Raw genomic sequence first — 26,067 nt, 5'->3', positions numbered from 1 at the left:
GGAAGAAACAGGATGAACTTGAATTAGAAAGATTATTTTTGAGATAAAAAGTATAGATAGATATCATTAGCATAAAGTTTGTGTTGTTCATTTCACTTTGTGCCAGCAGCTTGTCTTCGCAATTGAATCCTGTTTCAGCTTGTTAAAGCAACCAGAGTCTGAAGGTGATGTCGGGCTTAATGGCCTCTTTAAAGTGAAATTATCCTGTCATATCTACCGTGGCCTAACTCACTAGTGCTATTAGTAACTATAGAACAAGAATAAAAGCAAGAACTGTTTTCACCCTTGATTTACCCCAATACTAACCTTGATCTTCTTAGATATTGCCCCTGTCCAATGCTTGGATTTTAAATCTAGAACTGACTTTTGGTTTTATTTCTATTATTTTGTCCTGGTTATAAACATTACCTCTGCTCCTGAATATGCTACTGCTACTGTGACTGCTCTGGGGACTGTGACTTAGGAACCAATGTAAAAAAAAGTCCATGTGAGAATTAAAAGTGTAAACCAGTGGATCCATTAGACACTACATCCCCATCTAGTGAGCGTGAGCATCAAATCATTGAGGTTTAGAATTGCAAGGAAACCATTAATTAATTATCTAAATTTTATTTTGAATTCAAGAAAAATTGTAAGCAGTAAATATTTTTAATTTGGTGTTCATCTTTTCTTTAGCTTAAAAGGGAGGTCTGATACCTATAAAGCCTTACATAAATAAATATCTTTAAAGGGGTTGTCCCTTCTGAATCGGACACTCCCTTCTGAATCTTATCTTTCCCCCTAGTAAAATAATAACACTTATCCTCACCTCTGGTGTCAGCAGTGGCTCTCCCGTGGCGTGCATGACATTGTTATGTCACGTGAACCCTGAGGCCAATCAGCGCTGACTTCACTCTCCTCTCTTTCCGACAAATCAAAACATCAGGATGAAATCAGAGCTGTGGCTCTCTCCCTCGCTCTGGATGTTAGTTACGTTTGTGGTAGAGGAGAGTGAAGCCAGTACTGATTGCCCACAGGAATCGTGTGACATTAAAAATGTTACATAAGCCCTGGGAGAGCCAGTGCTGACACATCTGGAATAGCGCCTGCACTGAAGGTGAGTATGTGTTTTTCATATACTGGAAAGAAACAAATGATTTCAGAAGGGGTTGTCTGATTAGTGAATAACCCTTTTAAGCCCTTGACTTCCTCTCATATTTCGTTTGTGATGAGTCTCAAAATAGATGTCACAGGAGGCGGGGGCTGCAAACACTTCTCTGCAGTGTCTATCACCCTTCCTGAAACATTATGTCATTTAGGGGTCACTTACCACAGCTACTGTCATAGATGTCTCCTGATGACATCCTGGTTCAGCAGAGGTGGTCAAGAATTGACCACATCTTAAGTCACCATTTGTTTGAGGTGTGTGATAGAAGCTGTGGGGCGGTGTTGCTGTCACTCACCCTGCTTCTATCACTGCCCTCAAAGGAATCATCATCAGGGGGTAGTGCTGTTGTCACTCGCACTGTTTCTATCACTGCCCCCTTATGATGATTAATTTCCATAAAAGAGACTGCGGTGTTGGAAGCAGTGAATGTGAAGGCAATGGTGACTGAAGATGTGGTCATTTCTTGAACACATCTACTAAACCAGGATGTCATCAGGGGTTGTTGATGACAGTAGCTGTGGTAAGTGACCCCAGCACCACCCTCTGATGATGTCCTAATTCAGGAAAGGTGATAGACCCTGCAGAGCAGTGAGCGCAGCCCCAGCCTCTGGTGAGTTTCAAACTAAATGTCTCAAGAAGTAAAGTAAAAAACACATAAGAAATAACAGGATAGGAAAAATTGTAGGGAATTGAATAATAAAGTTAATTACATAAGTGGTTAGGGCTTAAAGACAGATATTTAAAAAGTATATAAAAAAGGGTATATATATATATATATATATATATATATATATATATATACAGTGCCTACAAGTAGTATTCAACCCCCTGCAGATTTAGCTGGCTTGATAAGATGCAAATAAGTTAGAGCCTTCAAACTGCAAACGAGAGTAGGTTTTATGAACAGAAGCATAAATCTTACAAACCAAAAAGTTATGTTGCTCAGTTGAATTTTATTAAATTTTAAACATAAAAGTGTGGGTCAATTATTATTCAACCCCTATGTTTAATATTTTGTGGAATAACCCTTGTTTGCAATTACAGCTAATAATCGTCTTTTATAAGACCTGATCAGGCCGGCACAGGTCTGTGGAGTTATCTTGGCCCACTCCTCCATGCAGATCTTCTCCAAGTTATCTAGGTTCTTTGGGTGTCTCATGTGGACTTTATTCTTGAGCTCCTTCCACAAGTTTTCAATTGAGTTAAGGTCAGGAGACTGACTAGGCCACTCCAACACCTTGACTTTTTCCCTCTTGAACCAGGCCTTGGTTTTCTTGGCTGTGTGCTTTGGGTCGTTGTCTTGTTGGAAGATGAAATTACGACCCATCTTAAGATCCTTGATGGAGGAGCGGAGGTTCTTGGCCAAAATCTCCAGGTAGGCTGTGCTATCCATCTTCCCATGGATGCGAACCAGATGGCCAGGCCCCTTGGCAGAGAAACAGCCCCACAGCATGATGCTGCCACCACCATACTTGACTGTAGGGATGGTATTCTTGGGGTCGTATGCAGTGCCATCCAGTCTCCAAACGTCACGTGTGTGGTTGGCACCAAAGATCTCGATCTTGGTCTCATCAGACCATAGAACCTTGAACCAGTCTGTCTCAGAGTCCTCCAAGTGATCATGAGCAAACTGTAGACGAGCCTTGACATGACGCTTTGAAAGTAAAGGTACCTTACGGGCTCGTCTGGAACGGAGACCATTGCGGTGGAGTACGTTACTTATGGTATTGACTGAAACCAATGTCCCCACTCCTTCCTTGTTGTCCTTGGGTTAGCCTTGACTCTTCGGACAAGCCTGGCCTCGGCACGGGAGGACACTTTCAAAGGCTGTCCAGGCCGTGGAAGGCTAACAGTAGTTCCATAAGCCTTCCACTTACGGATGATGCTCCCAACAGAGGAGACAGGTAGGCCCAACTCCTTGGAAAGGGTTTTGTACCCCTTGCCAGCCTTGTGACCCTCCACGATCTTGTCTCTGATGGCATTGGAATGCTCCTTTGTCTTTCCCATGTTGACCATGTCTGAGTGCTGTTCACAAGTTTGGGGAGGGTCTTAAATAGTCAGAAAAGGCTGGCAAAAGAGATCTTTAATCCACACATGTGAAGCTCATTATTCTTGGTGCTTGAACTACTTCTTAATACTTTAGGGGGACCAAACAGAATTCTTGTGGTTTGAGGGGTTGAATAATAAATGACACTCTGAATTAACTTTTAACGTTTTAAAAAAAATAAAAAAACAAAAACAAAAAAAAAAGTTGCTGCAGTGCATTTCCCACTTCCAGGCTGATCTACAGTACAAATGTCACAATGCCAAGTTAATTCCGCATGTGTCAACCAGCTAAATCTGCACGGGGTTGAATACTACTTGTAGGCACTGTATATATATATATATATATATATATATATATATATATATATATAATAGGTATTGAATCACCTATTTAAAATGAATTTCCAGAATAAATCAGCAGTTTAAAAATGTTCTTTATGTACAGTGGGAGGGCTCATCTATCACCCCCAGGTGTGACTTGTGAACAAATACAGAAAAAAAAACCTGCACAAACAAAGGTTTAACATATCCTAACACATATGATAAAGACACTCAATTTTAACAGCAGCACAGAAGGGGGATTGAAGTCTTCACTAGTATTATATTATGAAACTTTTCCATCGCTTTTTTTTTGCAGGCGGAGAAGCATAACATTGTTAAAAAAAAGATCAAGGTTAGTGCCTTTTAAGTGTGTGTGTGTGTGTATATATATATATAGGTATATATATAAATATATATATATTTTTTTTCTATGTTATACTGATGCCATTGTTGAGAAAGCTTCAAAAGTTTAAATGTCTGTAGAGCTAAGTGCCTGCTTCCCTCATGGTCCAGTTTGTGAAGGGGTTAATGTCAACTTCCCTGGCTGTCTAGGGCAGTGGAGGTAGAAGGGGTTAATGTCTTCTTCCTAGGTGGTTTACTTTACTGGAGGGGTCACTATTTGTTTTTCTGGAGGTCTAGAGAACTGGAGGTGTTAATACCTGATGTCTAGTAGTTTAGCCATCTTCCCAGGCATCAGCTATCTCTAACTTGTCTTCTCTTTGACAGAAAACTGACTGTGATACATACACTTTCTATATACTGTATGTATTTTATATGCAGGTACCATTGATATTGAAGTTTATTTTTGTGCATTGTTATTAGATCATATTTATATGCATCTCTATGCTAAATGCAGAGTTTGAATGGGAAGAACTGTGGACCGTAATCCATTCTAGGTATGGCTGGTATGAGTTCAAGTTGCAGGATCAATACCAGTCTACTAGACTGGAATACCACTCTAAAGAGGACCATGTGAAAAGTGACCATTTTTTGCTAGTAATGAGCGAGCTTGCTCGCCACTGCTCGGTACTCGCCCGAGCATCTCAGTACTCGAAATGCTCGGAGCTCGCCGAGTACTTGCGCGATGCTCGGGCGGGAGCTCGGGTCCCCGTTCTGCATGTCTGGCGCTATTTAGAGCACCAATCATGCAGGGATTGTCTGCAACTCACTGTAATGCCACAACCATGGTGGTTGTGGCATTACAGTGATTGCCCAAATCGATGGGAACAGTGCTCACAGTGAAGCATGAAAAGCCGGCAATTCATCAGCGGCATGCACCGGTACCCGACAATTTAGAACAGAAAGAATAGAGCATCACACATAGATTACACAGATAGAAACATGTCAGTCACATATATAATAAGTACAGTGACAGTGTTGGTTACTGTACTTGTCATTTACCGTTAAAGGATTTATTAAAAAAAAATAATAGTGTTTTCATGCACCTGTCTCTTTAAAAAAGCCGGCCGGAAATTCATCATCGGTACCCGACAATTTAGAACAGAAAGAATAGAGCATCACACATAGATTAGATAGAGAGAAACATGTCAGTCACATATATAATAAGTACAGTGATAGTGTTGGTTACTGTACAGTACTTGTCATTTAGTGTTAAAATAAAGGATTTATTAAAAAAAAATTGGCGTGGGGTTCCCCGTAATTTTAGTCTCTAGCGAATGTTAAGCAGACAGCTGGGGAAGATGTTTGAAGCCTGGGAAGGGGGAAATACCCACAGAGCTTCCAAGGCTACTAATATCAGCCCCCAGCTGAATACCTAGCCTTTACTAGCTATTAAAATGGGGGACCGAAAAAAAAAATGACATGGGGTCCCCCCTATTTTAATAGCTAGCAAAGGCTAGGCAGACAGCTGGGGGCTGATATTAATAGCCTAGGAAGGGTACCATGAATATTGGCCCCCTCCCAGGCTAGAAACACCAGCCGTCAGCCGCCCCAGAAATGGCACATCCATAAGATGCGCCAATTCTGGCACTTAGCCTCGCTCTTCCCACTGCCCTGTAGTGGTGGCAGTGGGGTAATAAGGTAGGGGTTGATGTCAGCTTATAATGCCAGCTGACATCAAGCCCAGGTTAGTAATGGAGAGGCGTCTATAAGACACCCCCATTACTAACCCCATAGTAAAAGTTAAAAAAAACACAAACACCCAGAATAAAGTCCTTTTATTGAAATAAACACACAATTCTTTAATGTTCTAAATTAAACTCAACATACCGTCACGCCCATTCCAGCTGAAGCCAATGATCTCCTTCAATAAAAATAAAATAATAAACCAACCTCATCCTTACCTTTCCATGGTTCCCATGACAGCTTCAGCTCTGCTACATCGAGATGACAGGCTGGTTCGTAGCAGAATGCTGCCATCCAGCTTGCCATGGCGCAGACACTGAGAAGCTCCTCAGTGAAGCTCCTCAGTGTCTGGCTGTGACGGCATCCAGATGAGCCGAGTTCATGTCCAATGAACTCAGCTCACCTCATGCACGTCACTGACAGCGTGGGAGAATTCTCCTGCACATGCGATGAGCGCAGGAGAATTCTCCCATGCTGGGATGGCATTGAGATGACAGGCTGGATGGCAGCTGAGCGCTGCCATCCAGCATGCCATCCTTCATAGACACTGCAGAGCGCAGGCATGCTTGCGCTCTGCAGTGTCTGTGAAGGATAGCATGCTGGATGGCTGCGCTCAGCTGCGATACAGCCTGTCATCTCAATGCCATCCCAGCGTGGGAGAATTCTCCTGCATTTTAAGTGGTTCATAGGTTGATCACTGGTGAAATAGTGGTGTGAAAGTGCTACACAGACAAATCTCCCTAAAAGGTTCAGATATATAAATATATTTCACTAAACCATACAGTATATACAAATTATCATGCATAAATTGTCTCACCCATGGCATAGATGACTTTAATTGTAACATAGAAAGAACAAAGATAATAACGTATTATAGCCAAAGGTATATAGTGATAGGTATGTCGTTCTTTATAAGTTCAAAGAAATAAGCAAAACCTTTATCATGAGTTAATACATACGTGCATCACCTTGTGTAAATACCAGACAATATGATATATATGCAATCAGGAAAATAGGGCAAGATAAACATGTAAGACAGGGCATTTACCCATGAGAAGTGCCAAGAGCACATCACATGATGGGAGTTTATCTTGCCCTGTGTACCTGAATGCGCAATCGCATTGATTGTTACATTATATTTACTATGAAATGGGACCTCTTTGGAATTAATCTAATGTGATTGTGCACATACAGGTGCATCTCACTAAATAAGAATATCATCAAAAAATTAATTTATTTCAGTTCTTCAATACCAAAAGTGAAACTCATATATTATATAGTCATTACAAACAGAGTGATCTATTTCAAGTGTTTATTTCTGTTAACGTTGATGATTATGGCTTGCAGCCAATGAAAACACAAAAGTCATTATCTCAGTAAATTAAAATAATTAACAAAAAACACCTGCAAAGGCTTCCTAAGCATTTAAAAAGGTCTTTCAGTAGGCTCCACAATCATGGGGAAGACTGCTGACTTGACAGATGTCCAGAAGGCAGTCATCGACACACTCCACAAGGTCCCAGAGTTCCAATTTTCATTTGGAAATCAAGGTCCCAGAGTCTGGAGGAAGAGTGGAGAGGCCACAGTCCAAACTGCTTGAGGTCTAGTGTAAAGTTTCCACAATCAGTGATGGTTTGGGGAGCCATGTCATCTGCTGTTGTAGGTCCACTTTTTTTTTGTAAATTCTTTATTTGTCCACTGTGTTTTATCAAGACCAAAGTCAGCGAAGCCGTCTACCAGGAAATTTTAGAGCACTTCATGCTTCCCTCTGCCGACAAGCTTTTGGGAGATGGAAATATAATTCTCCAGCAGGACTTTGCACTTGTCCACACTGCCAAAAGTACCAATACCTGGTTTAAAAAAAACAGTATCACTGTGCTTGATTGGCCAGCAAACTCGCCTGACCTTAACCCCATAGGGAATCTATGGAGTATTGTGAAGAGGAAGATGAGAGACATCAGACCCAACAATGCAGACGAGCTGAAGGCTGCTATCAAAGCAACCTGGGCTTCCATAATACCCCATCAGTGCCACAGGCTGATCGCCTCCATGCCACGCCGCATTGATGCAGTAATTGATGCAAAAGGAGCCCCGACCAAGTATTGAGTGCATTTACTGAACATTTTAAAAACATTTTTCAAGCTGTTGTTATAAAGTATGTAAAAAATAGGTAATAATGGCGCTGGTGGGCTGATCACTTACAGCAGCTGCGAATTAGAGACAAAGAAACACTATTTGTCAAATGGTAAGTATAGTTAGGGAGTTAAGGTTTTAATTCGCGCTAAAGTAGTGGAGCGGACTCGGGTTTAGTAGGTACAAAGAGGTATTTTTATTGTAGTGTCATAAAAGGCATTTAAAAAAGTATATAAATTAGTATTTCATTTTCCATAAAAACAAAGCTTTAGATTAAAATAAAGAAAAGCAAGAGGATTATTCAGAATCAGTATTCAGAGTGAGTGCGTAAACAGAAGGACACGATCACTTGGAGCTGATGTGTGGATTAAGGTGACCCACTGGGTTCAGAGGTTGGGGACCTATAAGGAAAGATTTAGATTTATTAGACCCAGTTGAGGGGTAGTAGCCTGCAGTAATAGTGGTAATACTATGATATTCAGATCAACATATACTTGGTTGGATAATTAGTAGGTTATTTGGTTATTGGGTACGATGGATGAAGAGCCCCTCAATGTTTCTGTAATGTAAATGTAGGAGTTATTATATTTGCTCCTGCTGGAGGATATATAGCTTACGGTGAAACGTGTACAGTGTAATGGGTCTGGGAGGTGGAACCTCTGAGCAACTATACAAAGGGGGCAGTCCTTGTAAGGAAGCGGGTGGCTCCCAGGGAAGGCGGGCAGGTAGTCACGGCAAGTGACAGGGACAGTCTCTGGGAAGAAGGACAGGAGGTCACGGCAAGTGACGGGGACAGTCTCTGGGTAGAAGGACAGGAGGTCACGGCAAGTGATGGGGACAGTCTCTGGGTAGAAGGACAGGAGGTCACGGCAAGTGACGGGGACAGTCTCTTGACAGGCGGATGGTCATGGCAAGTGACAGCAGGATAAGAGTCTCTAGATAGGCTAGCAGGCAGGTAGCAGGTGAGCGCTCCCAGGTGAGCGGGCAAGAGTCTCTGGACAGGCAGATGGTCATGGTAAGTGACGGCAGAGCGTCCAGGTAGGCTAGCAGGCAGGTAGCAGGTGAGCACTCCCAGGTGAGCGGGCAAGAGTCTCTGAACAGGCAGGTGGTCACGGCAAGTGACGGCAGAGCCTCCAGGTAGGCTAGCAGGCAGGTAGCAGGTGAGCGGGCAAGAGTCTCTGGACAGGCAGGTGGTCACGGCAAGTGACGGCAGAGCCTCCAGGTAGGCTAGCAGGCAGGTAGCAGGTGAGCGCTCACAGGAGAGCGGGCAGGAGTCTCTGGACTGGCAGGTGGTCACGGCAAGTGACGGCGGAGCCTCCAGGTAGGCTAGCAGGCAGGTAGCAGGTGAGAGCTCCCAGGTGAGCGGGCAGGAGTGTCTGGACAGGCAGGCAGGTATCAGGCAGGTATCTGGCAGGTACTTCCTGGTCCACAGACGGACTGATCCATAGACAGACTGGCAGGTGCTGGTAGGCAGACTGTCGGACCACAGGATTGCAAGCAGGTAAGCAGATATCAGGCAGGTAACAGGCACGTATCAAGCAGGAATCTGGCAGGTGACTGGCAGGTAACTGGTAACGGGACCTGAGGGCTGAAGCAGAGTTGAAAGGCTTTGCAACAACATTGCTCGGGCACCTCCATTTTGGAGGAGGTGCCTTATATATGGTGAGGTCCTCCGGCCATTAGCCGGGGACTCCTTAGGACGGCGCGCGCGGCCCCTGTAAGAGAGGGGGAGCGCGCGCGCGCCCTAAGCACAGAGGCCGGGAAGCAGCGCGCGCTGCCAGCAGAGCGGGAGGAAGCCGCCGGACACGGAGCGGAGAGGTGAGGGGAACGGCGTCCCTGTCTGGCAGAAGGCAGGGACGCCGACGCTACAGTACCCCCCTCTTTAGGCCCCCCCCTTTTTTAGGCCAGAGAGAAATTTATCAAGGATGAGCGGGGCATGGATTTTCTCCCGGGGCTCCCATGTTCTCTCCTCAGGACCAATCCCCTTCCAATCCACTAGAAAAAAGGACTTTCCTCTTACACTTTTGGTGGCCAGAATGTTCTCTACCTCAAACTCGTTTTCAGCAGAAACCGGAGCAGGAGGCGTACCTGTAGACTTGGAAAAAGAGTTAAGTGCCACGGGTTTGAGTAGAGATACATGGAAGGAGTTAGGAATCCGCAAGTTGGCTGGGAGTTTCAATTTATAGGCCACCGGGTTGATTTGTTTGATAACTTCCAGTGGGCCGATGAACCGAGGCCCTAACTTGTAGGAAGGAATCTTGAGCCGGACATACTTGGACGAGAGCCAGACCTTATCTCCAGGACGGAATTGTGGTGGATCCAGACATCTTTTGTTAGCCTGTTTTTTCATCCGCTCGGATGACTGAAGAATTACGGATCTGGTACTTTCCCAAATGGAGGAAAATTCGTTAACGAGAGATTCCGCAGCCGGATTGTCCACCAAGGTGGAGAAGGGAAACGGGATCCGAGGATGCTGACCGAAGACTACAAAAAACGGGGATTTGGAGGAAGATTCGCTCTCGTGATTATTGTAAGAAAATTCGGCCCACGGTAAAAGATCCACCCAGTCGGAATGGTGAGCATTAACAAAGTGCCGGAGGTAACTGGTTAAAATTTGGTTGATCCGTTCTACTTGGCCATTGGACTGTGGGTGATATGCAGAAGAAAAGTCCAAGGTGACCCCCAGCAGTTTACACATGGCTCGCCAAAAACGAGAGGTGAACTGAACCCCTCGGTCAGATACGATGTGGAGAGGAAGACCGTGTAGACGGAAGACATGATGGATAAAGTCTTTAGCTAACTCTGTTGCAGACGGGAGACCCGGCAGGGGAATAAAGTGAGCCATTTTGAAAAAGCGGTCAGCGACCACCCATATGACTGTACAACCGGCAGAGACAGGGAGGTCCGTTATAAAGTCCATAGCTATATGCTGCCACGGGGCAGCAGGTACAGGAAGAGGAAGGAGACGGCCGGCTGGCAGATGTCTCGGAACCTTGTTGCGGGCGCAGGACACACAGGCTGAAACAAAGTGTATTACGTCCTTGTGCAGGGTAGGCCACCAGTAATGCCGGGAAATAAGCTGAAGGGTCTTTTTCTGACCAGCGTGGCCAGCTAGCTTGGACGAGTGTCCCTAGTGTAGAACCCTCTCACGATCAGGAACAGTTACGAACGTCTTACCGGGTGGAAGACGATTTAGATTCATGGGGGCCACCTGCATTACTTTGGCGGGGTCGATGATGTGTTTAGGCTCCTCCTCAAGATCAGAGACCAAAAAGGATCAGGATAAGGCATCAGCTTTGATGTTTTTGTCAGCCGGGCGAAAATGTAGAATGACATTAAAGCGGGCGAAGAACAAGGACCACCGGGCTTGGCGCGGGTTAAGTCTCTGGGCACTCTGGAGGTAAGCCAAGTTCTTGTGGTCCGTGTAAATTTTTACCGGGTGAAGAGCCCCCTCGAGCAGGTAACGCCACTCCTCCAGTGCCAGGTAATGGCCAACAATTCTCGGTCTCCTATAGAATAGTTGCGCTCAGATGAGGAGAAGAGTTTGGAGAAGAAGCCGCAGGTTACCATTCTTCCGGAAGACGACTTTTGGGTAAGTACTGCTCCGGCTCCGGAGGAGGAAGCGTCGACTTCTAGAAAGAATTGTTTGCTGCCGTCCGGACGATGCAGCACAGGGGCGGAGGAAAAAGCTAATTTTAAAGAAAGGAAGGCCTCCTCTGCTTCAGGCGGCCATTCTCTGGGATTAGCGCCCTTACGGGTGAGCGCCGAGATAGGGGCAGTCCAGGAAGAGAAGTGCGGAATGAAGAGGCGGTAGTAGTTGGCGAAGCCCAGGAACAACTGAATAGCCTTCAACCCCTCTGGTCGGGGCCACTTCTGGATGGCAGACAGTTTCTCAGGGTCCATTTGTAGGCCAGTCTGAGAGATTATGTAGCCCAGAAACGGAAGCGAGGTCTGCTCAAAGAGGCACTTCTCATATTTAGCGTAGAGGTGGTTCTGCCTGAGCCTGAGCAGGACCTGATGAACATCCCTCCGGTGAGTGAGAAGATCCGGAGAGAAGACCAAGATGTCATCCAGGTACACCACCACGCAGGAGTAGAGAAGGTCACGGAAGATGTCATTGACCAACTCTTGAAAGACGGCGGGAGCGTTACAGAGACCGAAGGGCATTACAAGATATTCATAGTGACCGTCCAGGGTGTTGAATGCCGTCTTCCATTCATCCCCCTGACGGATACGGACCAGATTATACGCCCCACGGAGGTCCAGCTTGGTGAAGATTCTAGCCCCCCTCAGACGGTCAAATAATTCAGGAATGAGCGGAAGGGGGTATTTATTCTTCACTGTGATCTGATTAAGGCCTCTATAGTCTATACAGGGACGGAGTGAGCCGTCCTTCTTTTTGACGAAGAAGAAGCCTGCTCCCGCCGGAGAGGTAGGTTTCCGGATAAATCCCCGGGCCAGATTCTCCTCAATATATTCAGACATGGACCGGGTCTCAGCAGCGGACAAAGGGTAAATACGCCCACGGGGAGGAGGAGAGCCGGGCATCAGGTCAATTGGGCAGTCGTATGGTCTATGAGGGGGTAATGTCTCTGCTTCTCTTTTATTAAAGACATCCGCAAAAGGCCAATAGGGAACCGGTAGGCCGGGTAGATTGGCTGGGGTAGGAGAAGGACGAGCAGGATGAACGGGAACTAAACAAGTCTTATGGCAGTCCTGTCCCCAGCGAAGAACTTCTCCGGTCTGCCAATCAAGCACGGGTGCGTGTCTCTGGAGCCATGGTAGGCCTAGCAAGAGGGCGTGAGAGAGTCCAGGCAGAACATGAAAGAAGATGCTCTCAGAGTGCAGCATTCCCACCTGCAGAGTTATGGATTCGGTGATGAGTTGGATGGGATGAGGTAAGAGGCCCCCATCCACGGTGGCGACAGATAAGGGTACAGCCAGAGGTTTGGTGGGAATGCGGTATTTCTCTACCAGGGACCGAGAAATGAGATTTCCGGCAGCTCCAGAGTCAAGTTGAGCCAGTTCAAAATAACGGTTCTCCCCGCAGATGATAGAGACCGACAGCATTAGAGATGGAGAGGGTTTATTTCTGTCTAGGGCGACCTCTCTGAGCGACCCTAGACACAGGCGTTTCCCGACCTCTCCGGGCAGGAACGGATCCGGTGCTCCTTACTGCCACAGTAGAAGCAGCTCCCCTCGGCACGGCGTAATTCTTGACGGGTCTTGACCATCTTGGTTTGGTCGACCTGCATAGGCTCGGGTGAGTGCGCCGGGGGAGCAACGGAGGAAGTGACGGGTCTCTGGAAGGTAGGGGCAAGGCGTGGAAACCTCCTCTCACGGGTGGCCTCTTTGGTGCGCTCCTGGAACCGGATGTCAATCCGGGTGGCAAGTGTAATTAAGTCATCGAGAGTGGTAGGAATGTCCCGACCGGCGAGTTCATCTTAAATACGGCCGGACAGACTCTCCCAGAAGACGGACACCAGGGCGTCGTTATCCCAGGCAAGCTCCGAAGCAAGGGTACGGAACCGTATGGCATATTGGCCCACGGTGAGACTTCCTTGGCGGAGGCGTAGCAGAGATGAGGCGGATGAGGTCTCCCGTCCTGGTTCGTCGAAGACCTTCCGGAAAGCCGTGAGAAAGGCTGGCAGGTTGGACACCAGGGCTTCTCCTCTCTCCCATAGAGGATTTAGCCAAGCCAGCGCCTCCCCCGTGAGATGGGACATGATGAAGGCTACTTTGGCTCGGTCGGTGGAAAATTGGTGTGCCAACAGTTCGAAGTGCAGAGTGCACAGGTTAATGAAGCCCCGTGCCTGACCGGGATCTCCGCCAAAACGAGGTGAGGCGGGGACCGGGAAGAGATGCCATGGAATTGATGGGCAGCGACGCTGCCGGGGTAGGAGTCGTGCGACTGGAAGCAGGTCCCGAAGAGGTAGTCAGTGTGTCCAGGGGGGAGTTAACACTACGCAGGTGGTTCAGGATGGACTCCTGTTGGGACCTCTGACGGGAAAGTTCATGACATAGGTCCGAGAGCGAGGGAGCTTGGGTGCCACCGGGTTCCATGGCCAGAGCAAACTGTAACGGGTCTGGGAGGTGGAACCTCTGAGCAACTACACAAAGGGGGCAGTCCTTGTAAGGAAGCGGGTGGCTCCCAGGGAAGGCGGGCAGGTAGTCACAGCAAGTGACAGGGACAGTCTCTGGGTAGAAGGACAGGAGGTCACGGCAAGTGACGGGGACAGTCTCTGGGTAGAAGGACAGGAGTCCACGGCAAGTGACGGGGACAGTCTCTGGGTAGAAGGACAGGAGGTCACGGCAAGTGACGGGGACAGTCTCTTGACAGGCGGATGGTCATGGCAAGTGACAGCAGGATAAGAGTCTCTAGATAGGCTAGCAGGCAGGTAGCAGGTGAGCGCTCCCAGGTGAGCGGGCAAGAGTCTCTGGACAGGCAGATGGTCACGGCAAGTGACGGCAGAGCCTCCAGCTAGGCTAGCAGGCAGGTAGCAGGTGAGTGCTCCCAGGTGAGCGGGCAAGAGTCTCTGGACAGGCAGGTGGTCACGGCAAGTGACGGCAGAGCCTACAGGTAGGCTAGCAGGCAGGTAGCAGGTGAGCGGGCAAGAGCCTCTGGACAGGCAGGTGGTCACGGCAAGTGACAGCAGAGCCTCCAGGTAGGCAAGCAGGCAGGTAGCAGGTGAGCGCTCCCAGGAGAGCGGGCAGAAGTCTCTGGACAGGCAGGTGGTCACGGAAAGTGACGGCGGAGCCTCCAGGTAGGCTAGCAGGCAGGTAGCAGGTGAGCGCTCCCAGGTGAGCGGGCAGGAGTCTCTGGACAGGCAGGCAGGTATCAGGCAGGTATCTGGCAGGTACTTCCTGGTCCGCAGACGGACTGATCCATAGACAGACTGGCAGGTGCTGGTAGGCAGACTGTCGGACCAAAGGATTGCAAGCAGGTAAGCAGATATCAGGCAGGTAACAGGCAGGTATCAAGCAGGAATCTGGCAGGTGACTGGCAGGTAACTGGTAACGGGACCTGAGGGCTGAAGCAGAGTTGAAAGGCTTTGCAACAACATTGCTCGGGCACCTCCATTTTGGAGGAGGTACTTTTATATGGTGAAGTCCTCCGGCCATTGGCCGGGGACTCCTTAGGACGGCGCGCGCGGCCCCTTTAAGAGGGGGGGAGCGCGCGCGCCCTAAGCACAGGGTCCGGGAAGCAGCGCGCGCTGCCAGCAGAGCGGGAGGAAGCCGCCGGGCATGGAGCGGAGAGGTGAGGGGAACGGCATCCCTGTCTGGCAGAAGGCAGGGATGCCGACGCTACATACAGTACCTGCAGAAATGATTAGTAGAATGCTCGGTGTGGTTGGTGACGAGCCCTTAGTTTCTTATGGTTAGTTACTTCTGGCTTAGGGCCTTGGGACCTTAAAAAATAAGATAAAATACAACATATAGGGATCAAACAAAGTGTCCCTAGAAGTGGTGAAGGTTTATAGAACTTAGCAGGATGGTACTGTTCAATACCTATTGTTGCTCCTTTATGAGGACAGGTTGTTGGTTGAACTAGTAGTTTGACTGCTAGGTGAGGTAGATCATATGTGTATAATTTTCAGTTTCAGGGTTACAATAGGGTCCAGGGGTATCCTGGGTCGTCTTTAAGTGGACCTGGTGATATAAGATATGCCCATAGGTTTAGGTTGTGTCAGGTGTTGTGTCAGTCTGGAGTTCTATGGACCCCGCGTGTATTATGGCTTAGTGCTTGATAATAGTACCTGAAGCGGTGATCCAGGGACGTAGTGCAGAGTTTCAAGTTTACTCACGTTACGGAGGAGGCAGGCGGACTGATAAAAGCCGGAGAGAGAGCGGAGTCCCGGCCGATGACTGCCGCTGCTCGCGTAGTTCCGGGTTGGTATTTCGCGCTACTCGGGGAGAGTGCGCAAGGACCTGTGTGATGTGGCGGCACGTGACACACACGTGGTCCGGAAGGTACGGAGGCTGTTTGGCGCTAGCTGAGCTGGATTAGTGACAATTCCAACGCTTTTCGAAAGCATCTGCTTCCTTCCTCAGGGATGGTCCTATCCAGCTGTAGGATGCCCTTATATACCTTATGGTGATATAGTGCACTTGTCAATCATTAAAGGCAAACAGTTCAATTTCGCTATTGAGCCCTCTTAGTTTTAAAGTATCCAATTTAAAAATCCATTGACTTTCTGCTCTTGACATTATTTTAATAAAGTCTCCTGATCTCCAGTTTGTCAGTACAGTCTGAATGCCTGTCACCTGGATCCCTTGAATGGATCCATTATGTTTCTCCAGAAAGTGTTTGGAGAGTGGGTGGCCTGTATATTTATGTTTGATGTTCCGTAGGTGTTCATTTATTCTGACATTCATGGGGCGTTTGGTTCTCCCCACATACATCTTTTTACACGGGCATTTCAAGCCATAGATTACTCCTGTGGTGGTACATGTCACAAAGTCCAGAATGGGGTATTGACGCGCCCAGGGGATGGGGATGACTACTCGGTGCCCGGGCCTTGCTGTTAGCTTTGGGGGATGTCGTGCTGGCCGGCTCCCAGGCCCGTACCCTGGGGTCACTCTTAAAAAGCAAGGAATAATGGGGGGAAGGTGTATGGGAAAGGGGAATGTTCGTGATGCCACCCGTGGTGTCTGGTGAGGATCACCAGCGCTGCTACAGTCCTCTGAGGCCAGTGATCAGGCAGCTTAGTTGGTGCGGCTCCCCACAGGTGGAGCGGGGCCTCAGGACAGAGTAGGAGAAGGGATGCAGGATAGAGCGTTGGCGGGTGCAGTGCCGTGGAGAGAAGAACGGACAGAGGCAGTATTTGAAGTCATCCAAGTCTTTACTCATGGTAGTGCTTTCTCAGCTCAGAGCTTCTCTCTGCTGTCACATGGCGAGCTGCGGCTGCCAGGGTGGGGTTCAGCACACTCCAGGTATTTCAGGAGCGCTTGACAGGACCCCCGCTCTAAAGTATTCCTCTCCTGGTGAACTTCTCCCGCCTTGTGTCCCGTACCGGTAATGTCCTTGATGGATAGCTTGTAGCTCTCAGACTGACTGGGTGCCCTTCTTGGTTACTTGTGGTGAGAACTTGGCGTAAGGCCGGGTCCCTCTGGATAAACTCAGATTAGGGAATACAGGTGGCGACTCCGCTCCCTCCGTATCCCCCTAGGATCCACATAAGCCTCCGGACTTTTCAGACAGAGACGTGAAGTGCAAAGTCAGATAATCGGGGACCGGTACCCCCTCTTGCGGCAGGGTCTCTCTGGCAGGGCCAGAATAAGATATGCTGGTGGCGACTCCGCTCCGTCCGCACCCCCTGAGATCTTTTCGCCTGTGGAGCCTAACTCCTCTGCTGCCCTCCTGGGCCTTCTTGGTTGGACTCTGACCGGGGACAGAGGCGGTTTTAACTCTGCCCCAATCCGCCGTCTTGAGGCCTGAGACCGGAAACCGTGGACCCTGAGGCGGCTGCAGCCTTGTGCTTACCTGCCGTCCCATAGACCCACCCCTAAAGACCCGGTTCTTAAAATGGCCTCCAGTTATATATGATTCTATTAAGTGCTAAAGTAAAGTGCTTCCTCCACCCTCACTCACTACATGGTTCCCCCCAACTCCTCCATTCAGGACCAGGGAAGCACTATGGTGTTTTTAGGCCCCCTGCAGAACTGGAGTGGTGTAGTGTTGAGTGTGTGGTTGGGGTCCTGTGTGGTGCTCCATCCTTTCCTTGGAGAGGAGATACCACACCTCATTCTGATGTGCAGTACCCCTGTGGCGATTGAACCCTCAGGGGCACCACAGTATGTCTCCTCTCCATGGCTAACGGTATTTTGTTTATGTGTATCTACTGTTTTACACATTTTAAATTTTTTAAGTGGAAAAAACTCTTTGATTTTTTGGTTAAATGGGGTGAGAGGTTGGTTGCTCAGTTGATGATTCTTTGTGGTAGGTGCTATAATATTCCACAGATTCCAAGCCTTTCTGAATATAAAATTCGTCTTGTTAGACATCTGGTCACCAATCACTTTGTCATCTTTTAGTATATGCCAATGTTTTTCTACTATTTTCCTAAAGAGGTAAGTATTTGAACAGTATGGGGTAATAATGGGGATGTCCAAGGTGTGTTTATTGTGTTCAGGTTTGGTGTTAGTAGATGTACCCTAAAGGCTTTCCCGTGGTATGCTAGCCACCTTGTTTGTCAGCTTCTTGTTTGAAATCCTGGTCCTTTGAGCAGTTTCTATGTAGTCGTAAGTATTGGCTACGGGGCACGCTCAGAAGCTAATTTGGAAGATGACAGCTGTCAATTGGAATGTACCCATTAGCATCTGTAGGTTTACAGTAGGTGCGAGTCTGGACATGGTTATCCTCAATGTAAATATTGAGGTCTATAAAATTGACTGTTTTGGTGCTAGCAGTAGAGGTGAAGTTTAGAAAAAAGGTGTTGTTATTTGTTGCAGAAATTCTTGTATAGAATGTTGGTCTCCTGACCAGATGAACAGTATGTCGTCTATAAATCTGCACCATAGGACCCGGATCGCGCATAGAACGCCACCCGGGTGGATGGCGGTGGCTTCCTACTCCCCCACATATAGGTTAGCATAACTCGGCGCGAACCTGGTTCCCATGGCAGTGCCCCATTGCTGGGAGTGTAGTCCCCCTCACATAAGAAATAACTATGAGTGAGAATAAACTGCATACACTCTATAATGAACAAGCTCTGTTCTGGGGACATTTTTTGTTAGAGGAAGTGGTGAGAGGCCTCGCAACCTTTTTTTGTGCTGGATATTAGTGTAAAGGGAGGTTATGTCCATGGTACCCAAAATATAGTGGCCTTGCCTGGAGATTTCATTTAATATCTGAATGGCATGTTTGCTGTCTTTCAGATGAGAGGGTAACGAGGGTACTAGGTCTTGGAGGTGGTGGTCCACTAGCCTTGAGAGATTGGCTGTGAGACATTGTATTCCGGAGATAATTGGCCACACCGCATTGATGCAGTAATTGATGCAAAAGGAGCCCCGACCAAGTATTGAGTGCATTTACTGAACATTTTAAAAAAACATTTTTCAAGCTGTTGTTATAAAGCATTCTAATTTACTGAGATAATGACTTTGGTGTTTTCATTGGCTGTAAGCCATAATCATCAACATTAACAGAAATAGACACTTGAAATAGATCACTCTGTTTGTAATGACTCTATATAATATATGAGTTTCACTTTTTGTATTGAAGAACTGACATAAATTACCTTTTTGATGATATTCTAATTTAGTGAGATGCACCTGTATATGCTTTTATTTCTGTTGGCATACGGTATATTACTATACACTGTGTGAACTTGTAGACTGATGGCCTTCTGGAATATTACATATTTTGATATATTGTATTTAACTTTATAACGAACAATGACGGGTATAGTATGTTATGTGCAGGTGTCAGTTCCCGCCTCATGATATACCCGTCATGGACTTAAGCTGTCACTGTGTGAAAACTAGTGACAGGAGCATTTGACCTTGGGTGTTGTTTAATATAGGAGGTCTATACTAGCACTATGCACTTTATTCTCTATTTATACTATCTTAAATGTGTCTTATAGATCTAGGGAGTGGGTTTGTTATACACTTCTTTCTATTGGTTAAACCTATAACTATGAATATTGTTCTGGATTAAGTGTGTGCTGCTGTATAGTGCCATTTTTTTTGTTTCACCAACGAGTACTTATTGCCATTTTTTTTTATTTTGTACGTGTACTGTTTTTATATTTATTAATATTAATAAAGTAATTTTTTTAGATGCAGTGTTCTTGGTATGTTGTTTGTCATGTCATGTTGTAATCCTGAGAGAGATATATATATGTGTAGATTTGACTATGGGATTCTTCCAGTGGTCAATCTCTGCTAGGACAATAGGCATGCAGCTTGGTGAGAAGTCAACAATAGTTGTCACAGTTATTAGAAAATGGAAGAAACACAAGATAGACTGTGAATCTTCTTCATTCTTGGGCTCCATGCAAGATCTCACCTCGTGGGGTAAGGATGATTCTGAAGAAGGTCAGGAATCAGCTCAGAACTACACGAAAGGACCTGGTCAATGGCCTGAAGAAAGTTGGAACCTGGTCAATGACCTGAAGAAAGTTGGGACCACAGTCTCAAACATTACAATTAGTAACGCACCACGCCATCATGTATTAAAATCCTGCAGGGCACGCAAAGTCCCACTGCTCACGCCAGCACGAGTTCAGGCCCATTTGAAGTTCAACAATGACCATCTGGATAATGCAGAGGATGTATGAGAAAAGGTCATGTGGTCAGATGAGACCAAAATAGAACTTTTTGGTATCAAATCCACATGCCATATTTGGAAGAAGAAGAAGGATGAGTACAATCCCAAGAACAACATCCCAACTGTGAAGCATGATGGGGGAAACATCATACTTTGGGAGTGTTTTTCTGAAAGGGGACAGGACAACTGCACCGTATTGAAGAGAGGATGGATGGGGTTATGTATCTCGAGATTTTTGCCAATAACCTACTTCCTTCAGTAAGAGCATTGAAGTTGGGTGGTGGCTGGGTCTTCCAGCATGACAATGACCCAAAACACACAGCCAGGGCAACTAAGGAGTGGCTTCATAAGAAGCATTTCAAGGTCCTGGAGTGGCCTAGCCTGTCTCCAGACCTGAACCCAACAGAAAATCTTTGGAGATTGCTGACACTCAATGTTGCCCAGCGACAGCTCCAAAACCTGAAAGACCTAAAGAAGTTCTGCATGGAGGAGTGGGTCAAAATCCCTGCTGCAGTGTGTGCAAACTTGGTCAAGAACTACAGGAAATGGCTGACCTCTGTAATTGCAAACAAAGGTTTCTGTACCAAATATTAAGTTCTGTTTTTCTATTGTATCAAATATTTATTTCAAGCAATAAAATGCAAATTAATTATGTAAAAATCATACAATGTGATTTTCTGGTTTTTATTTTCAGATTATGTCTCACAGTTGAAGTGTACCTATGATATTAATTACAGACCACTCCATTCTTTGTAGCTGGGAAAGCTTGCAAAATCGGTAATCGGGACTTATTTTCCCCACTGTATTTCAGCCAATTTTGTGCTCCAAAAGTTATATGTTGCTCCTTCCCTTTCACACTTTGCCGTGTGCCCAAACAATAGTTTTCTACCACATATGGGGTATCGAAGTACTCAAGAAAATGTTGACCAAAAAAAAATTGGGGGTTAATTTTCTCCTGTTATCCTTGTGAAAATGAAAACTTTGGGGCTAAAGCAATATTTTTGTGAGAAAATTAAAATTGTAATTGTTTTCCTTCCAAAGTGCTTTAATTCTTCTGAAGCACCTAAAGAGTTAATAAATTTCTTGAATGTGATTTTGAGTACTTTCAGGTGTGCAGTTTTTAAGTAGAGTCTTATGGTCTTAGCTCTTATGATCAGCAAAGTCCTCTCTCTCTCTCCTGTGGAGTGTCAGTTCTTATGGTCAGCGAGGTCCCCTCTCTCCCTCACCTGTCAGGTGTGAGCTTTTATGGTCAGTCGGGTCCGCTCTCTTTCCTCTCCCCCATGTGTATTTTCTGTGCAATTAAAAGCTTCCAGTATTGAAATTCGTGACTAATTTATTTTCTGCAAATCAAAGTTTTGGCGATGTTGGCAAATTTGAATTTCAAAAAATCCACTCGTCTCTAATCACAACTATAAACCAATTGTTACAATTATCAACTTGCTATTTTCTTGAAGTCAACCTTGTGAGGCTGTTAAGACCATTAAGCTATTTGTTTCATGTAAGACTGTACCATCGAGCTTGTTGCATCCTTGTGAGAATCGTGCTTCTGCTAACTAATGTGTTCACCTGCATCCTTTCAACATTCCTGAATAGAAAACCTTTCCTGAATCCTTTGATGTGTAAAAGGTCACACCATCCTAAGTATTTTTTTGTAAAGGGATTCGCTCTATACGCAAAATCAACTAAAACTTAACCACTTTACAGACACGAGATGTAGTTTATTAGATATAATAAGAAAGGAAGGTCCATTACCTTCTGGACCCAAGTTTTGGTCTTCTGCTTTATTACATGACAGATTTGCATACAAGAACTGTCCAGAATGTAAACATGTAAAATAGAGAACATCAGTCTATTTTTTTTTTTTTTTTTAATTTTCTGAAGTAATCTTAAACGGAACTTGTCACCATGAAAATGCCATCCAATCTGCAGGCACCATGTAATAGAGCAGGGGGGGCTGAGTATATTGATATATAGTTTTGTGAGAAGATATTCAGTATAATCTGTGATTTAATCTTTTAAACCTTTGCTCTTTCTGGTGTGACAGAGTCACTGGTCTTATATGTGAGGGAAGGTATGTGTCTCTCTGGCTGCCAGCCTGTGTGAAATGAAACCTACAAACTTTCTGCCAACATGTTATATGCTGGTGGTTAACTCACTTAAAGGGTGTGTTTTTTTGTGAATGGCAAGAGGGTGGAAAGTCATTCACACTACCTCCCCTCGGGGTGTGGCTGAGCAAGTTTAAATGCTCAGTTCTATTTTTTTTTCTGTTGTTGGTGAGTCTGGAGAGACAAGTCTCGAGGCTGTGTAACTTCAGCTCAGAAAGGAGTTGAAGGTGCTGCAAATTGGTGCAGGGCAAACCCGCACACATATGGACTGTTTTACCATTTGTCTTCTGTTTTACTTTTATGCCAGCGAGGCTGAGTTTATTTTTTCTGAAGTCTGCAGTGCTTTGGCTTTATGCTGACATAATAAACCTGCAGACGAAACTGTTCCTGTGTCTACTTCCGACTGCAGCCAAGTGAGTCACCTTGCCACAGTTGGTGTGAGAGTGCGAGCAAGATTCCAGGAACATGTGTACCTGCCACAGGGATCGGTGGATGTCCTGTATAAAGGCCGCCAGCCACCCAGAGATGTCCGGCAGCATAGAGAAGCTCCTCAAACACTTGCTTCAGAGCCAACAACAGCAACACCAACAGACCACGCACAGCCAACAGAACATGCAGCAGCAGCACTGGGAGCTTCTACACCATCAACGAGAGCAGCAGTTGCGGAGTCAGCAAGCACAGCAAGAGACCAATAAACTCCTCATGCAGCAGATCCAACAGCAGCAAAGGGAGATGGACCTCCTAGCAGGGGAGATCCGCAGCGGTTAGGCTGCCCCTCCCCCAAGTCCAGGTGATGTGTCAAAAGACCTTACAAAAGATGACCCCAGGGGATGATGTTGAGGCATTTCTGACAGTGTTCGAAAAGGGTGTCAGAGTGGGAAAGACTGCCGCTGGAGCAGTGGGCAGTGGTGCTGGCCCCCTATTTAACCGGTGAACCCCCAAAAGGCCTACTATGACCTGGCCCTACAGGATGCACAGGAGTATGCCAAATTAAAGACAGAGATAGTGACACGCTCAGGAGTGACTATGTCTGTCAGAGCACAAAGGGTCCACCACTGGGCGTATGCTGACGACAAACCCTCTCGCTCGCAGATGTTTGACTTGCTACATCTAGTCCAGAAATGGCTGCAGTCAGAGTCTTCCTCTCCTGCCTAGATGGTTGAACGTGTGGTGTTGGACAGGTTCATCCATTCCCTTCCCAGGCCCGTGCAGACCTGGGTTACCCATGGCAGCTCTCGGAATGCGGACGACGTCGTGAGCCTGGTAGAGAGGTATCAATTGGTCAAAAAAACCCTTGGGAAACCAGACATAGTCAATTTCCCATACTGGAGTACCCAAAGAGGAGTGGGCTCACCACGTAAGGGGTCTAGAGTCACAAATGGGGGTAATCCCAATGAGGGCCTTGCAAAGACTGCTGTGAGGGATGTGTTATGTTGGCAGTGTCATAATCCTGGACACATAGCCGCCTGGTGTCATATGTCCCATGAACCAATGGACTGCAGCCTAGGACGGCGTTGTTCTTATTATGCCTATCCGGTCTGTAGCGTGTATGGTCAACCTAATGAGGGGCTGCAGGCATGTGACGTGTCCATTAATGGGGTGATGGTGCTTTGACTGTTGGACTCAGGGAGTCTGGTGACCTTAATCAGTGCCACCCTTCCCCACCAGCTGTTTCCTGCCAGGACTGTGGGTGTTCGCTGCATACATAGGGACACCAAGGACTACCCTGTGGCCAGAGTGACAGTGGTAACAGACTGTGGTGCCCAATCCCACGAGGTCGGAGTGGTCAAGAACCTGATACATCCCGTCATATTGGGGCAAGATTTTCCTTTGTTCTGGGACTTGTGGGGGAAAAGAACCGGACTGAGTCACATGGACAAAATCCAGGGCCCTAGGGAAATACCCCCATTGACATCTGAATGGGATGAGTTCCCATTGTGTGTCCTTGCCGGCGTCAAAGACGAGACTGTGACCGAGGAGGCCGACCTCCCTGAGTTAGAAGTGCCAGGAGAGAACTTTGGGTCTGCTCAAGTTCAGGACTTGACCTTGAAGGAGGCGTGGGACAATATTACTGTTTGTAATGGGGTTGCTCAAGAGCCGGGGGAAGACACCAGGTACCCACACTTCGCAGTTCACGGGGAGTTATTGTATCAGGTGACCAAACTAAGGGGTGATGAGATAGTGGAGCAGCTGTTAGTTCCAGGGCCATACAAACGGAGGGTATTAGATATGGCCCATTCACATGTTCTGGGGGGACACTTGGGGGTCGAGAAGACTCAGGAGAGGATATTGAGGAGGTTTTATTGGCCAGGGTGTTACCGGGAGATCCTAAACTATTGTAGGTCCTACCCCACATGTCAGATAACTGCCCCCTCTTCCCACTTCCTTAGTCTTTTAATCCCCTACCTGTTACAGAAATCCCCTTTGAGAGGATAGCCATGGACCAAGTGGGGCCCTTAGTTAAATCGACACGGGGCCACCAATACATCCTGATGGTCATGGACTATGTGACCTGGTACCCGGAAGCGGTACCACTGAAGAACTCGTCGAGTAGGAGCATAGCCCAAGAACTTGTCCATATATTTGCCAAGACCGGACTGCCGAAGGAGATACTAATGGATCAAGGAAGCCCTTTCATTTTTTTTTAAACAATGAGTTTATTGAATTTTGCACAAAAATCAGAACATACAATCTATAGGGCCAACAGATGCCCAAAACTGTGCCCCAAACTCTGGGCTTACAAAATGTACAAAATGAACAGTGTAAAAATAAAATAAAAGGAAAATACATATACATAAAAGAAAACAAAAGAAAAAAGAATGGATTAATTACATTAATTTCCCCATATATTAGATGGTTGTGAGAAATAATTTATATCTGTAAGTGCTGTGAATGTCGCATGGCTCATATTTACACTATTGCAAGATCAGAGGTGCAAGGTAGGAAGAGGGGCCCAGAAACATCCCGCGCGTCACCCAAACTCAGAACGGCACTCAAAATATCCCTCTTCCTCAACGTTCCCCATGTATAGACAATGGGCTGTTTAACCAAGGTTTCCATATTTTATCAGTTTTCTTCTTTGCCTTCAGTGTGTTTGCCAGAGCCCTTTCATATTGACAGTTCGTGTTCAGTCTGGTCACTATCTCCCCCACCGTAGGGATGCCCACTCCTTTCCATTTAGCCGCGATAGCTGATCTAATTGCGATCAGAATATGTGACAAAATTCCTCTAATTTCCCAGGGGACATCCATTAATCCTATATGAAGTATTCCCATACTAGGTGTTATCTCTAGGTGAGTCCCTAGTACATCCCATATCAAACTATCCAATGATCCCCATAGTGATTGAAGTTTTGGACAAAACCACCACATGTGGCCCAACGAGCCTTCCCAATTGCATCCTCTCCAACATAAAGATGATGATTCAGACCCGAAGTGTACCATCTGTGCCGGGTAGTAATACCATCTCATGTGCGTCTTTTTAAGCTGCTCTAGGTGGTTTAAACACGACGAAACTCGCTGGACCTCATCCAAACCAGCCAGTCCTTAGGAACCGCCGAAATTCTTAGATCCCGTTCCCAACGAGTCATATACGTCAATTTATCGTCCAGATCTGGGTCGTTTAGAGCCCTATAAAGTATAGAAATCCCCTTAGAACCGGTCTTAGAGTGGAGAAAGTAACCCATAGCTCTTTTATCCTTAGGTAGAATAAAAAAGGGGTATGTCTGTGTACAGTGGAGTAAATGCTTTATTTGCAAATACTGGTAAAACAAGGGCCGTAGGTCCGGGAATCTCATAACTAGTTTATCAAAAGGAATTATTACATTGTCCTCCAACAGGTCTGCTAGCGATTGAACTCCAGCTGTCACCTAACGTTGAAGGTTAATATATGGAATATGATATTCTAGAGCTCGTAAAGAGATCTCAGTACTGGGGAGTAACAGCAGTTTGGATGCC

At 46.5% G+C, this 26,067-nt stretch overlaps 1 protein-coding gene across 4 annotated transcripts in view; it reads left to right on the top strand.

Annotated features, from left to right (window-relative positions):
* Positions 1-3,733: 3,733 nt before the first annotated feature.
* The window catches only part of LOC141265130 (ATP-dependent translocase ABCB1-like), a 1,603,396-nt gene continuing 1,581,062 nt past the window's right edge, over positions 3,734-26,067 (top strand). For all 4 annotated transcript variants that reach the window (XM_073677832.1, XM_073677833.1, XM_073677831.1 and 1 more), the window contains exon 1: positions 3,734-3,866. The gene's annotated coding sequence lies outside the window, so the exon portion shown is untranslated. The remainder of the gene's footprint in view (positions 3,867-26,067) is intronic.

Source organism: Phyllobates terribilis, unplaced genomic scaffold (genome assembly GCF_046119375.1).
Source record: "Phyllobates terribilis strain yellow unplaced genomic scaffold, ASM4611937v1 Scaffold_4__5_contigs__length_816908805, whole genome shotgun sequence".
Lineage (NCBI taxonomy): Eukaryota > Metazoa > Chordata > Amphibia > Anura > Dendrobatidae > Phyllobates > Phyllobates terribilis.
The sequence above is the reverse complement of the archived record's forward strand: the minus strand, read 5'-3'. Positions and strand labels throughout refer to the sequence as shown.